The sequence below is a fragment of the Euprymna scolopes genome, chromosome 23, assembly GCF_053919585.1.
Source record: "Euprymna scolopes isolate OS-2025 chromosome 23, ASM5391958v1, whole genome shotgun sequence".
Classification (NCBI taxonomy): Eukaryota; Metazoa; Mollusca; class Cephalopoda; order Sepiida; family Sepiolidae; genus Euprymna; species Euprymna scolopes.
Window position 1 is genome coordinate 35,551,668 of NC_136504.1, and position 16,031 is coordinate 35,567,698.

Below are 16,031 nucleotides of genomic sequence, written 5' to 3' on the forward strand. Positions count from 1 at the left end.
CGGGCTTACGTTTTTTTTTTTAAATTTAACACGTAATCTCTGGATGTGTCTGGGAGTGTTCGTACATAGGTTTTATATCGCAATGGGTCTGAGAAATATCGATACTCGAAAAAAATTTGATGAGACAAGGAAGTCAAATCTTGATCAAAGTTAGCACTTTTATACAACCTAACGTTACATGTTCATTTGAGAATGAGCCCTACCATAGACTCTATTATAAGAGAGGGATGCGTTCGAATTTCATAGCTTAATTGACCCATGATACTTGACTTTTTTGTATGCTTGGCTTGAATTCAAATCATCATGTAAAAATAATTTAATAAAATCAACAATTGCTTGTTTGATTTGATATGTGCGCGTTCGAAATAAATGTTTCTGTTTAGAGTACAATTGAACCCTGATACTTGACCTTTGCATTTAACACTTCAAGTGAAGCCAGCTAATTTTAGAAAATCAACAGTAGATTCTCCACAGTGCAATGTAGACTAAAATTTATAGCGGACTAAGTCAATGCAGCGATGGAATTTGAAGATTTTATGTAAAAATGGGCGATTTCAACGTCGGGTCTCCCTGCGAGTGCAGAATATAATCGCCTAGATAAATACTGACAGATGTGACCCCTTCAATTGACCTTTTTCCATATACTTCCCTGTAGCTCGCTCAATAATTACCACCTGTCATTTCCATTACGGGTTGTAAGGATTAAAGTAATTGTCATTGCGTTCATTTTAATGCATGACTTGCTGTCGAGATTTGAACTTTAAATAAAATTTGATTAATACTATATTTACAGGTTGAAAGGCAGGGGTTTCATCAGAGTCGTGCAGGTCGCGAGTTGATTTGATGGCGTCAGAGTAAATGTTCACTGCCATACTCAGATAATGAATAAATATTAATCCGCGTGCCGCAATTTACAATTTTAGTCAGCTTCGTTGAGACAAGCGTCCATATAATTATTTATTTATGAAAATCAAGCTTCTATATCTACGCATGTTCCAAAAATCATTTAAGTGTTATCCGCTCTTTCTAAACAAACGCAAATGCGTGGTACAAAAAAGAAAACGAGTATTGAGAAAATGATAGAAGACCAAAAACTGAAGGTAGACAAAAAACAGGACGATTCTAAACTATAGAACAGTTCTTGAAAACATTAATTATTGCAATATTCACGAGGTTTCTACAATAAATAAATAAGGAAAGAAAGATTACTAATCTCTTAAAAATTAAGGTCTTTGTAAGTTGATCGAATCGCATACGTTAATGCTCATATACTGTTTCTATGTTTAAAATCGTTATCCATGAATAACTGTAATAAAAGTAATTTAACCTTGAAAAAACAAGTTTACATATTTGTACACGCACACACGCATATATATATATATATATATATATATATATATATATATATACATGCATATATACAGAGTGGAACACACATACACAAACACGCACACACACACACACACATACACACACACACACACACACACACATATATATATATATATATATATATATATATATATATATATATATATATATAGTCCTGGTCAAAATCATAAGACCACTTAAAAAAGTAAGCGTTTACGCATAATATCGAATTTTTAATAAAACAAATGGTTTAAACCATTGCCAAAGGGAAAATATGATGGAAAAAAATTAAATCTGCTTCATTCGAAACCTTAACCCTGATCTAATATGTGTATCCGTTTCAGCTTCAATCAGCGCTTTAATACGGATCCGGATCTAGGAACATGCCTTTTCCACATGCACTGGCGGGAGCTCGGAGAATACTGGCTGTAGTGCTGTGGTAAGTTATGTTGTGATGTTCTAGATGTATGACGAAAGGAAGCAGTCCAGGTGGCACAGGTTGTGTGAGGAGTGTCAGGAGAGAAGTGAACACAGTCGTAGTACTCCTTTTGAATACGTCTGAGATTCTTAAGACTTATCGGCGGGCGCCGAGTTCTGCTAGCACACCCAGGGTCTGCCCGCAACCGGCTAATTGCACCAGGGGATCACCATACCCTTTAGCACACCCAGGTGCACTTTGCTGCTTATTTTCAAATCGACTTTGAAGATGTGGAGTGACATGATGTGACCCTTACTTGAACCCACACCAAAGACAATAACCGTAGCTGTAAACTTTGTTTTCATCATCCTGACCACGTTCCTATTAGTCGTGGCAATCCAACGGTCTTTTGAAGGTGCTGGCATTGGTCCTGTTGTCGGAATTTTGATTCGTAGAGATCATTAGTTGTACAGCGGTGCATCCCGGATCTCGCTTGTTAAACAGTGTTTAACTTTCAGACATGATGGAAGACTCCCATCGTTGTTGGAATTTGTACTCAACTGGTCAACTAGTTGATAGTCTATTACAAAAAAAAAAAAACCGTGTCTCTGCTTCAGCTTCGTTAACGGTTGAATTTTCTTTGTTATTTGCTTGTATATCAATTGGTAGGTTTTTGTTTGAATGGTGATTTTAAAAGGGATGGGTCTTTCGTCTCAGAAAGTTTATATAAAAATCAATAGTTACTAATGTGTCTTTAAGAATCTCAAGATTATCTTCTGATCAATCTATATTCGACAAAAACACAAAATACTATAACGATGCCCCTAAAATTTCAGTATATAAAATTCAGATAAAATAACAAAGTAAAATGAGATAAATTTAATAAATAGCTACACTAATCTAAAACCTTACAAACATGTATCAACATATAACATGGCCATATCAGCCCAAAAAAATTATTACGCCAACTAAACAAACGACTATATGTTATTTTCTCCCTTGCAAAACTCCTTCCCAAGTATAAAATCCAAAATGTAATTAGTTCTCCCTTTTTAGCATTTAACCAATTAAACATGATAATACAATAGTTCAATTGTATCATATAAACATTATAACATTACATTATACTCATTTACAATAAATATAACTGTATGTCCGCCAAAGGCCTTTTTGGGGGTGCTTCTCGGCTTGCTCGCTTATTCTTATAACTTTTTATATGTATACTGATATCATAATATCTAACACTTAAGAAACGACGTCGTAAAAATATTTTATTTCGGACACTTTAATCTTGCACAAAATTCGCGCTGTGAATTCATTTTCTTTTTGTTTTTCGCTCCTGCTATGGCGTGACATTTGACAAAAAAAAAACACCTTCGCTTTTAAATGCTTATTTTCGACTCTTTACTAAATCCCTGGCTTCGAGGCGTCATGGTATGTCGCCAGGCGACTTCCAAAACTTGTTTCGCTGTTTTTTTTTTGTTTTGTTTTTGTTCGTTAGTTTCCATCTACCCCTCCAACACACACCTACAGTTTTAATATTGAAACAGGGTTATTTATGTCATTTTTTTCTTTTTTTTCTTCAGATATTTTAAAGTAGTTTTAACGTCGTTAGTTTTTAATTATGTTCGTTTTTTGTTTGTTTGTTTTTTTCCATCGCGTTCGCGTTTTCTTTTTTAGTTTATAGATTTTGTTTTTACCGAATTTAAGCATCGTTCCTTTGCATCACGTTCGTTTGCATCACATTCGTTTATTGTTTTACATCTCCCAACAAACACACCTCTAAACACCCGGGAAAGGCCGGGTACCCACGCTAGTCTAATATAAAACATAAAGAAAAAGATTAATTCCATTAAAAAATTTTAATTTTATTTTTTAATTTATTTTTTATTACTATGCAAATTTTTCTTTTACTAATTAGCTTTCAGGTGCACCAACTATATTTACTTATTTATTTAAAAGGATGTGTTTCTCCCTATCTTAAGCACAAACCCTGCACAATTTATGCTGATGAGGGGACGATATCAAAAATATGTTCTTTAAGTTCTCGATGATTTTCTTTGTAAATATTTAATGAATACATGGATATCATTTCCGAAATGATCGTCTATATTAATTTGATTTAATGCCCCCCTATAAATTTTTTTAATAATTTAACAATGATTAATATTTCACACCTTTCTAATGGTAAATTAATTTTATGCACGTGGAAAATATTTAAAAATGTATTTAAATAATAAATAACTTACAAACGTCCGAAAAATATGGGGGCGACTAGAATATAAACAAAGAGCAGATAACTTCTTCCTTTAAAAACCTCAGGGAGTGAAAAAACCCACAGACTCGCTTATAAAATAAATAAATAAATAAATACACAATTGTATATATATATATATATATATATATATATATATATATATATATCTAGATAGATATAGATATATATAATATATATAAATATATATATATATAAATTATTATATATGATATATATAAATATATATATATATTTATATATATCATATATAATACTTTATATATATATTTATATATATATATTATATATATATATATATATATATATATATATATAATTACGGATTTTTAAATATATATAATAATCAAGGCAGTAATTTACATGGTTAAATTATCTTATTGTGAAAATCTACTATTTATTTGGTGATACTCTCATCTGCATTAAAACGTTGTTTTTTATAGGTAAGATATAAAAACAATCACACCAGACAATGGTTCTACATTTCATAATGCATTATTTTACGTAATACATTTGTAAAAGAGTCTGAGCACCAATAAAATCTAACTGCTTTATGAAATCATAAAATTTTCACCTTGTCATAAAGTATGATATACGTATTCTACGCGATAATGTAAGTAACATTAAATTCTGTAAAAGTTAGCATGCGAGTGAGTGCCACCGGAGCCGTACTATAGAAACTAAAAAGAGGGAACCTTTTCAAATTTTAAATCTGTGCGATATTTATTGTGTATGTTTATTATGGGACAAATCTATATATCTATAAAAGTGAGTGGGTGGGAGAGAGGATTATTCTCAACCTATATGCTCAACAAATTTTTGATCTACAGGTTTAAAATTTGTATATAGGTTATTCAGCCATGTGGAAAACGTCTTCATCGATTTTCATCCAGAAGAAAATGAGCTGCTAAGGGTTAAAAATTGAAATATTGGTCTGTAGAGGGGTAATCAGGATTTTATCTGTTTTTTCAACTGTTTCGCGAATGCACATGCGTCAATTGTTCACCGGATTCCTTATGTGAAGAATAAGTAGGTTTGAAAAGATTTTTTTAAAGAACCTGTCAAGCTGACCTAATTGTTATCGTACTTAACGAACTGTCTTTAAGTTTTGGTTTCGATCCTTGCTTAAGTATTTTTTAACTTGAAAGAAATGAACTGCTTAGAAAACACATAATACTCGAATGCACATGTTTCAGTACCTGTATGGATTAAAATATAATAGTTATGCGTGTTTTACGACCAAGCAACGTCGTGTATCCTGCTTATAATCTATAAAATTTTCGTTTTATTTTATTTATTTTATTTTTATTTTTTTTTTTTGTTAACCACACACCCCATTCTTTACGTTGTTTGGATAGATTCGGATAATAATAATATATATTCTAGAACTATATTACATAGTTGTCATTAGATAAGTGCGGTCAAAGAATATAAATTACTATTGCGAGTCTTTTCGTGTTCTTTGATGGATGAGACAACGCATGATTTGTAAAAATAAAAAAGAATGGAAATTTAAAAAAATTAGTTTTGAAATACAAAGAATAAACAGAATCCAGGCGCAACTGACAGCATTAAGAATATATCGTTAAGTATCATTTTCTTTCTTATTTGGTTGATTGCGGAATTTTTAATTTTGATTTCAAACGATGTATTTATAAATAAGTTTTCGTTATTATACCTTTACATTATATATCATTTTAAAAAGAGGTTTCCGCTCAGAACGTCGAATACAAATCGAAAAATAAAAGAAAATTCGCAAAAATACATGTATTTCAATTCAAGCTTGAGCGAAAAGCTGCTGGAAGAGCTTGCGATATAAACTGAAATTCCGTGGTGGCAACGAGAGTCTTGATGATAATGAGGGTGATGGTCTGTCATTGGATACTAACAATTATCAATTAAGAGCCTTAGTCGAAGCCAACCAACGCACAACTGTTCAAAATCTTGCTTTTGAATTAGACTCGATTTACGACCACTTTAAAGGACTAAAAATACAAAAACTTGATAAACAGGTGCCTCGCGAATTGAAAGAAACCCCTCAAAAAACCGTTGTGACGTGTCATTTTCCTATCTCTTACGCAACAAGAACAACCCGTTTCTCGACAGAGATGTAACTTGCGACAAATTTCTTTATATAAACAGGCGACGCTCAGCTCAGTGGTTAGATGCCGACGAAACTCCAAGACATTTCCCGAAGCCAGAGTTACACCAAAAGGCGGTCATGCTGACTGTTTGGTGGTCTGCGACCTGTCTTAAACATTAGGGTTTTTTTTTAATGTAGGTGTAACCATTACAGGGCAGAAGTACTGTCAACAAATAGATTAAATGCATCAGAAACTTCGACAACAACACCCAGACTTAGTCAACAGAAAAGGCATAATTCTTCTCCATGGCCCGATCGTACGTTGCTAAACCGACCCTGCAGAAGTTGAACAAATTCGGCTACACAACTCTTCCTCATCTTCAGACCTCTGACCTAACCACTTTTTCAAGCATCTCGATAACTTTTTGCGTGAGAAATGCTTAAACTAAGCGATATCAAAAACGCCTTCAGCGACTTCATCGCTACTAGAACACAAGATTTGTATGTTACCGGCATAAATACACTTGTTTTGCGTTGGCTAATGGGTGTTGATTCTGACATTGTTCATTTTGATCAATCCATTTCTATTCGAGCTATGTTCATCTAAATAAACAAATTAAAAACCATAAGAACTTTCTTGTCAACCTGATAGATTATCGCTTGAGTGGGTTACTTTCACTTGAAGATACTCACAAATTGTCTATTTATCTCCAATCTACTGTTCCGTAAATTGTTGTATATTGCGCAGAAAAAAATATCAATAAAAAATTACTCGACGATGACTTCCTTGAGTGAAAAGCTTGCTTAATATTTTAATGTAATAAATGTTTATTTTAAAGATAAAGACACAATCACACCAATGCCTTCTTTATATTTAAATATGTTGTATTAAATGTATATTTAAAAAAACGAGCATATTTTCAGAGAAAATGATAGAAGAGTAATATTATAAGTAGGGCTATGCCAAGAGAATATTCTTTTCATTGCTTGACTCTCTAGTACATATAAGTTAATATCTTATGCGTTTTTTATATAGAGTAGTGTGGTTCTTGATTGATTATCTGTATCTAACTGTGTCAAATATATACTCGAGAGACAAAACAATGATAATAATATTCTCTTGTCATGGCCATAATTATAAGTTATTGGTACTTTATGTAACATAACTGGTTTATATAGAACTTATTATATTATTCCTTTTCCTTAGTTATTCGTTCGTCCAGGTGTCATGGGACAATAATCAACTTAAATAGAAATCAGTGTCCTCAATAGATGCTGGGTAAACAGAGCTGAGGGAGAAAAGATAACAAAATACCAAGGTCTTATGTAGAACATAAAATGAACATAAAAACTTATTACTTTTAGAAGCAACTAGACTCATAAAATAAATTTAAAAAACTACCTGGCAAATATACCTGGTGAACCCAGTGCAAGAGAGATTCAAATAATTGCAAAGCGACTGTCAGAATCTTTCAAATACATCTCATTTGGAAGATCGGGGTTAGCGGGTGAATGTTTGGCATCCGGTTGGATACACCATCCTTAGCTTAAAAAAAACTGAGAAGAAAATTTGCAAACAAAAGATACAAATCTTTTTCAATACTTTATTCAGGTTACTTACGACTTCACAAGAAATCGTAACAATTGTAATTCTACTTATTAAAAATAAAATGGATTTATGTATATGCTTGATTTTTAGAGGCTCAACTAAAGATGATTAAGTAGATGCTCACAACCATATATATCATGAAAATTACATTGCATTACAGTTAAAAATACACGATTAAACCCAGATCATAAACTTCCGACGACCACTACCACTACCATGTGTCATTCTCCAACATCAGGGGTCTACGTTCCAACTTTTTAGAGGTTGAAACTCAATTACAGGAGACTGAACCAGACCTATTATTCTTAAGCAAAACTGGCATTGGACCGATGAGTTTGTAATTAAAGGATACTCTCACTTAACATCACAACCTGATCTTCAAGATCGACCTTGGCATGGAATATTTACCTGCATTAAAGGTGGCTTTCCATGTGATCGAGACATCTCAGGAGAAGCCCCTAAATCACCCTATATTGGCTTCTGGGTTGCACTTGCTCACACTATCGCGTTTATATTTTCCCTCTATCACCCTAACAGCAGCGGAGTTACTATCTTTAAGAGCATATCTGAGATAATTCATCACATCTTGTCTGCTCATTCTTAGGCTTACATTTACGTCTGTAGACACTTCAATGTTTACAACGTGGAATGGATAACCTAGTCAAACAAGACAGATGATGAGGGTAGGTGCTGTCCCGATTTCACCACTGCTTATGACCTCACTCAGATTGTTTGCGAACCAACCCGTGTGCCCGACACTGGTAATCATTATGCAAGTCTCCTCGACCTTTTCCACCCAACTTGCCCTGAGCTATGTTCATCTTCTGCTCTGTCCTCACTGAGATTTTCCAACCATTCTGTTTCCTCTATAGTATCAGAACTAACGAAGTAGCTAATTATAGGTATATACTGTTTCATACTCTCGAAAACTTTTCAGCAAAAACCTTACAGCCAGCCGTGCTTCTTTCCATGTGCTACTGCCATTGCGAACAAAAATCACTTTTTTCATTGCTTCCAACGTAACAGATGTACTGACACTAAAGCCTCTTTCAGGACTGCCAGCAATCACTGTAAAAGAGTAATGAAGAACGTGACAGAGTTGTATGCTCAATCCGTCAAGGCCAAAGTGGCTGATCAGCGGCTTGATTCCAAGCAGTTTGGAAAAATAGTAAAGAGGTTCCTGAACAGAAGCGTGGGTTCTATCCCAACTATCATGAATGGACATGAGGTAATCTCGGCAGCATGAGACAAAGGCAAACTCTTTCCCAAGAACTTTGCAGCTAATTCTACCCCATGCGACCCGGGTCGACCTCACCGTATTTCTTTCTTTTATCAGAAAACTCGCTACGCGACATGCTAATATCTGTGCGTGATAATGCCAAGCTAATCAAACACTTTGATTCCAGTAAAGCAGCTGGGCATGACAGCGTTCCAATTATAGTGCTGAAAAAGCTTAAACCAGCACTAGCTTCCTTATTTACTAAGATTTTAAGCGTTGTCTTAAAGAGAATTCCTTCCCTATGCCCTGGAAAATATCATTAGTATACCTTGTATTTAAGAATTCATGTGATCGTTCATCACCCTCTCAGTAAGACCAAAAAGTCTCATGTGCGTCGTGGGTAAGTTATTGGAATTTGTGTTAAATAGAGAAGTAGTAAACCACCTCAGCAAAAATAACCTTCTTAATGACATGCCATATGTTTTCCGTTTTGCTAGATCTAAACCAGATATTATATCTCATAGAATGAGCGAATCTCTCGACAGAAGATTCCTATTTAGGGCAATTGCTCTTGGCATATCAAAGCTTTTGATATGGCATGCATAAAGGTGTACTTAACACCATCTCTAGCTATGGTATAAACCCTCTATACTGGGACAATTATTATTTTTGGTAACCAGAGTGACCCCTTTTTGCCTACTTTTAGGGGAGCTGGTTTTTACCTCACATTAAAAACGGCCTTGTGCCTAATTTGCTCAGTGGGGGAGCAAATAAATACCATCTCTAGCTATGGTATAGCTGGAAATGTCTTGTCAATTATTAAGTCATTTCTCTCTGATAGGTTCATAAAAGTAGTTGTTGACGGGCAGAAATTAGAAGCTCATAGTTTCCAACTCTCTTCCTGATCTACATCAATGATTTTCCAACTCTCTTCCAGATCTACATCAATGATTTTCCAAATTACATCCTTAGATTATTCGTAGACATTCATATTGACGACACTCCCATCAATGGCAGTACATCAAAAGTCATAAACGACGAAGTTTTCTCTGATTCTCTCTCATCTGATCTTAAGTACGTGGTACAATGAGGGAAAAGTGTCTGGTTACTTTCAATGCATTTAAAACCAAGCTTCTATCTTCATATAATCAACGCTCTGATCCTCACTTGGCATCAATTGAAATGAATGGTCCTCGTCTTGGGGAGGCTCCATGTTTTGACAAGCTTCTGACCTTGACTTTTACTTCTGACCTGAAATGGAACACGTACATCAAATTCGTTGCCACGGTCGTTGGAATAATAGCGAATCTTTTTATCGATCCAGTAAATATTTCACTGCTGAGTCAATTCTCTACCTAGATTAGAGCGAAGTACGCCCGATGATTGAGTACTGTTGCCACGTCAGAACAAATTATCAAAGCCCTATGTGTTAAAGATTTAATTTAATTAATTTTCGGATTTGTATGATAAAATGAGTACCAATGTCTATAGAGGCTGATAAACATTGGTTTACGATAGACGCAAGTGTTCTTAGGAGTTATATCGGAATGTTTTATAAATGTATCGAATATCGATGATTCAAAAAATCCAATACAAGAATGAACATACGAATCTGACAAAAGTTAACACCTTACACAGCCTAACGTCGCATGTGTATTTGAGAAGTTTTATTAACACACAATTCGAGAGGCTCGACATATAATATCAACAGTAGATTCTTTGAAATGACAGGATTGCATTAAATATATTTTTTATGACACAACTGAAACATAATACTTGACTTCTGCATTTTAAATTTAAATCTAGGTATTTTATACGAAAAATAATTTCATAAAATCAACAGTAGTTCCTTTACAGTGCAATATAGACTACAATGCATTGTGGAGTATATTACTACAGGAAAGCATGTAAAGCTTCCTCTCTGTGCACTGCGATAGATCCCCAACTAGAACAGACAATCAATCGATTTGATTGATTTCATCGATTTCCATTACAATACACATACAGGAGTGTAATATCGTTGATAACCAACCAATCCGGCCAACATCGGGTGTCCTTGCTAGTCGTATTATAAATAAAGTGTACATTGATTTAATCGCTTATATTTCATTTAAATCGATCGATTGTTTGCTCTCGACAGGATTTACCGTGCTGCAACGGGAAGAGTATTTACATGCTTCCTCACAGTGATTTTATCCACAATAAAGTGTAGTCTACATTGCACTGTAGAAAAGAATAATAATTTAGCATTTTTATATATATAATTAAATTAAATTTTAAAATTCCAAATTAGGTGTATTCTTTTAAATTGTGCCCTTATCATAAACATTCATTTCGAACGCTCCCCTCCGTTATAAATAACTCACTGTTGATGTTATGAAACACATGCACGCACACACACACACACACACTATATATATATATATATATATATATATATATATATATATATATAGTCTTATTTGTAGTACCTAGTATATATATATATATACATATATATATATATATATATATAATTAATTTTACTATAATAATTAAATACCTACAGACACTAGAGTTTAATCCTTTCGGGGATCTTCAGTGCAGGGTGTCACGATTAATACCAGTCGAACGATTTGAACCCCGCAACACGAGACATCTCTGGCTCGATTAGCGAAGACCTATATATATATATATATATATATATATATATATATATATATATATATATATATATATATATATATATAAGCATTTTCGTTTGCGTGTGTCTGTGTGTCTCCTACAGCCCAAACCGTTAGATCGATCATGACCAAACTTGGCATAATGACGGTACCCCTACTTAAAGATGATTTCAAGGTTGGTCAGAGTTCAAGGTATTATCCTATTCTACAGCTCATACAACTGGCCTGATGATTATAAAACTTGACTTGATGATTGTCTCCGATTTACGGATAGTGATGGACAAGGTCAAATGTTAACGTCTGGATTAGTGTACAGCAAAGTCCCCTGCAAAATGCGGGTATCTTTACTAGTATTTTATACTAGTGGGGGTACCCGGCGTTTCACGGTTGTTTTGAGGTGTGTGCGTAAGTGGTGGGGATAAAGTAAAGAATAATCGAAGAAATAACTCTGTTTAAATATCCAAATTAAAATAAAAACGATGTTAAATTCTGTAAGAAATCCTCCCAAAAGAACAGCGAACAAACGTAAAACTTATTTTAAAAAAAGGAACCGAAAAACAGAAAGCATAAATTAGGAAATACGACGATGCATAACGATATACGTGTTCTGGAGAACGAAAACCAAAAAAAAAAAACACAGCGCAAAGCGAAAAGCGAAATTTGAGAAATAAAAAAGGGGGTAAAAGAGAAAGAAAAAAAGAGAAACAATTTTTTAATGGCATAAATATCCCCTCTATTCGATTATATCCAATGGTGCGTTTCAGCCAGTAGAAAACATACAGCGAAAAGGAACGCTAAAGTGCCATTCCGTGTTTTTTTAAGCAAATACGAAACCAAACTGGTGTTTCTTCGTACTGTTCCTTGTGAACGGATCCTCAGCGGTGTTAAGTGGTAGCGGGAGTAGGAAGACTTTATTAGAGAAAAAAGGTTTTACAAGTTCCATTGATTCTAACCGATTTTGGCTGTGGACCCTTACCAGAAAAATATAGGGATCTACGATTATCGAGGAAATCTAGATGTAATTTGCCTATAACACACCTCAGATAGTGTGCTGCAGTTTGTGCATTTGCATGTAATGTCTTGATTTTTAATCCTATTAAGGTCAAAATCGGAGGGGGAAAATGAGGTCATTATATAGAGAGAGAGATAGATATAAGAAGAATAGATAGATAGAAGATAGAATAGAAGATAGATAAAATAGAAGAAGATAGAAGTAAGAATAGATAGAATAGATAGTAAATAGAAGAGAGAAGAGAATATAGAAGATAGAAGAAGATAGAAGAATAGAAGAAAGAAAAAAGATGGATAGAATAGATAGAATTGATAGAATATAGAAAAGATAAAAGAATAGATAGAAGAATTGAATAGATAGAATAGATAGAAGAAGATAGAAGATAGAAGAATAGAAGAAAGAACAGACGATAGATAGACTGCATAGAAGATAGAAAAGATAAAGGAATAGATAGAATAGAAGATAGATAAATAGATAGAATAGCTAGAGGAGAAGAGAAGAAGATAGAAGAGATAATGGCTTGAATTAAATTTTAATATGCAAAAATCAAGTATTATAATACAGTTGCGTTCTACACGGAAACATTCATTTCGAACGCGCCCATTTCTTATAAAACAATCATCAGTTAATGTTATACGCCAGGCATTTCAGTTTGTCCTGCAAAAAAAACCCTTCCCAAATGCACTTGTAATGTAAATAATAATAAAGCTAAGGGGGGGCTACAGTAGGTAACGAAGGTTTATACCTCAATTCCGCCTGATTTTGTTCTTTTTTCTTTCTCTTCTGTTCTTTCCCCTTCTTTTTCTGCCTTCACTTTTAATGTCTGGTGTTTAAATGTGACATAACCCCTCTCCTCCTTCCCCTAAATGTAAATATGTGTTATTTATTTTTAAATTAACAGTTCCCTCATCTTTCAAGAAATGACCGGACTTCTTCTATGCTATACAAATTTAATAAGGTCGCCTGACGAGAACTTTTAGTCTTGACCGACCACCTGTCCGAAACATTAGCATGTCCAGTGTTGCGATCATGTAAATTGCTCAATTTGTATGTCACGTCTGTTTCAAAATGTGCAAATCTGCGGCGGAAGTGCAGAGTACCCTGAGATGTCATGGACGAAAACATTGGTAGACATCAATATGACGGCAATCATCTGGAAAGAGGCAGCAATCAGCTGAATATAGAAAGAGAGAGAGAGAGACAGAGACAGATATATATATATATATATATAGAGAGAGAGAGAGAGAGAAAGAGAGAGAGACAGAGACAGAGATAGATATATATATATATACAGAGAGAGAGAGGGGGAGAGGGAGAGAGAGATTGATTATGATTATATATATATATATATATATATATATATATATATATATATATATATATATATATATATATATATATATTACGGCCCTTCAATAGGACCAGATAAGCCTGTGCCTCCAGCCGAAAATGCAACTCGATCGTAACAGATGTGTTATAAAAAAAATTCGAGTTGCAGTTTTGGCTTCAAGTGTATTTATACATGTTTTATTCTTAAAATTTCACTCAGCGCTTCTAACGGATATAAACAAGAAAACTACAAAGATTTTCAAAGTGCGCGACCACGCGTCACCTATCCGGCTTCATAGGGGCCCCGCAGTTAACAACATCACGTGGACTCTTCATCGAACTATCTTTCACTACATTATGTCGCGGAAGAAGAGGAAAAAAAAAGATTGACAAAGGAGTCTTACTCCGAAATATGTTTCTTTTAAAAAAAAACACCCGTTTATTTTATAAAAAAATTTCGCGTTGCAATTTTGACTTCAAGTGTATTTATACATGATTTATTCTTATATATATATATATATATATATATATATATATATATAAGTGAGTGTGTGTTTGTGTGGGTGTGGTTGTGTTTGTGTGGGTGTGTGTATGTGTGTGTGTGGGTGTGTATATATATACATATATATTTATATTTATATATATGTGCACACGCGCGCGCGTGTGTGTGTGCGTGTAGCTTTTGGAAGGTTGGAGCAGAGAGTGTGGTTTGATCGTGCCATCGCAAACGACTAAAACCTGTGTGCTAACCATAATGTTGTATTAATCGCAGACAGGGGCATTGCATCAAAAGTACATTAAATGGCTTGAACGATTTCATCAAAAATGCTTGAGACGTATCTTAAACATACAGTTGTCAAGCATAAGTCCCCGATACTGAACTCCTTGTGAGAGAATGTTTCTCTAGTATTGAAACCTTTGTAATCAGATCTCACATGCGTTGGGTGGGCCACTTGATTCGAATGAAAGATGTAGGCTGCAAAAAACAATTTTTTTACGGCGAGCTGGAAAATGGCAAGCGGCCTCAACACAAGCCTTGGAAGAGATTCAGGGACTCTACAAAGAAATATTTGAAAGTCTTATAAATCGATATTGACACATGGGAAGAATTTACTCTGCAAGGGCCGAAGTGGCGAAAGCTTGTACCTGAAAGTTGTGATGCTCTAGAGAAAAGGAAGCCGGCTCACAGCAATCTGAAGCGAGAGCTTCGCAAAGGTTTAATTGATGGCCTTAACTATGACAGAGCTGAAAATGCGATAATTGTGAATGAGTGATTTTGTCAAAAGCTGGCTACGGCAACCACCTTACGTCGCACAAAACTCCTTTGCACCTATAAGTCCGAACCAAACGATCTGTTTAAAATGAAGCAAAGTTTGCAAGTCTACTGCTGGTTTCAGAAGATGTGATTGTTCAGAGGAATAGTCTTCAACCTCCAGAGGAAGTCAACTCAGTGGAAATTGCTCAATTTGTATGTCACGTCTGTTTCAAAATGTGCAAATCTGCGGCGGAAGTGCAGAGTACCCTGAGATGGCATGGACTAAAAGATTGGTAGAACTTAATATGACGGCAATCATCTGGAAAGAGGCAGCAATCAGCGACTGTATGTGGATGACTCCTCATATTGAGTTGAGCATATCGAGAAATGATACACTAATTACCGTTATCGTATAAGCGATGCTCTTTGTGTCAGCAAATCTAGCTTAGGTATTTCGGACGATGTCAAAGCATCGTTAAAATTACGACTCACTCAGCAGCCGCCGATAGCGTAGTGGTTAGGAGCCTTGACTGTCGTATAGAGGGTCGGGTTTCAATCCTGGCTTGAGGTAGTTGCCTGTCTAGCCGCACTGATGAAACAGCGAAACAGTACTGTACGTGGATGACTATATATATATATATATATATATATATATATATATATATATATATATATGTATCTGTGTATGAGCGCATCCATGCCTACGAGCATGTACCCAATTTTAGCACCATAAAGAAAATTTGACATAAGCGGGAGCAACGTGGGTGTCTATGCATGCAGGCACACATATGTACATA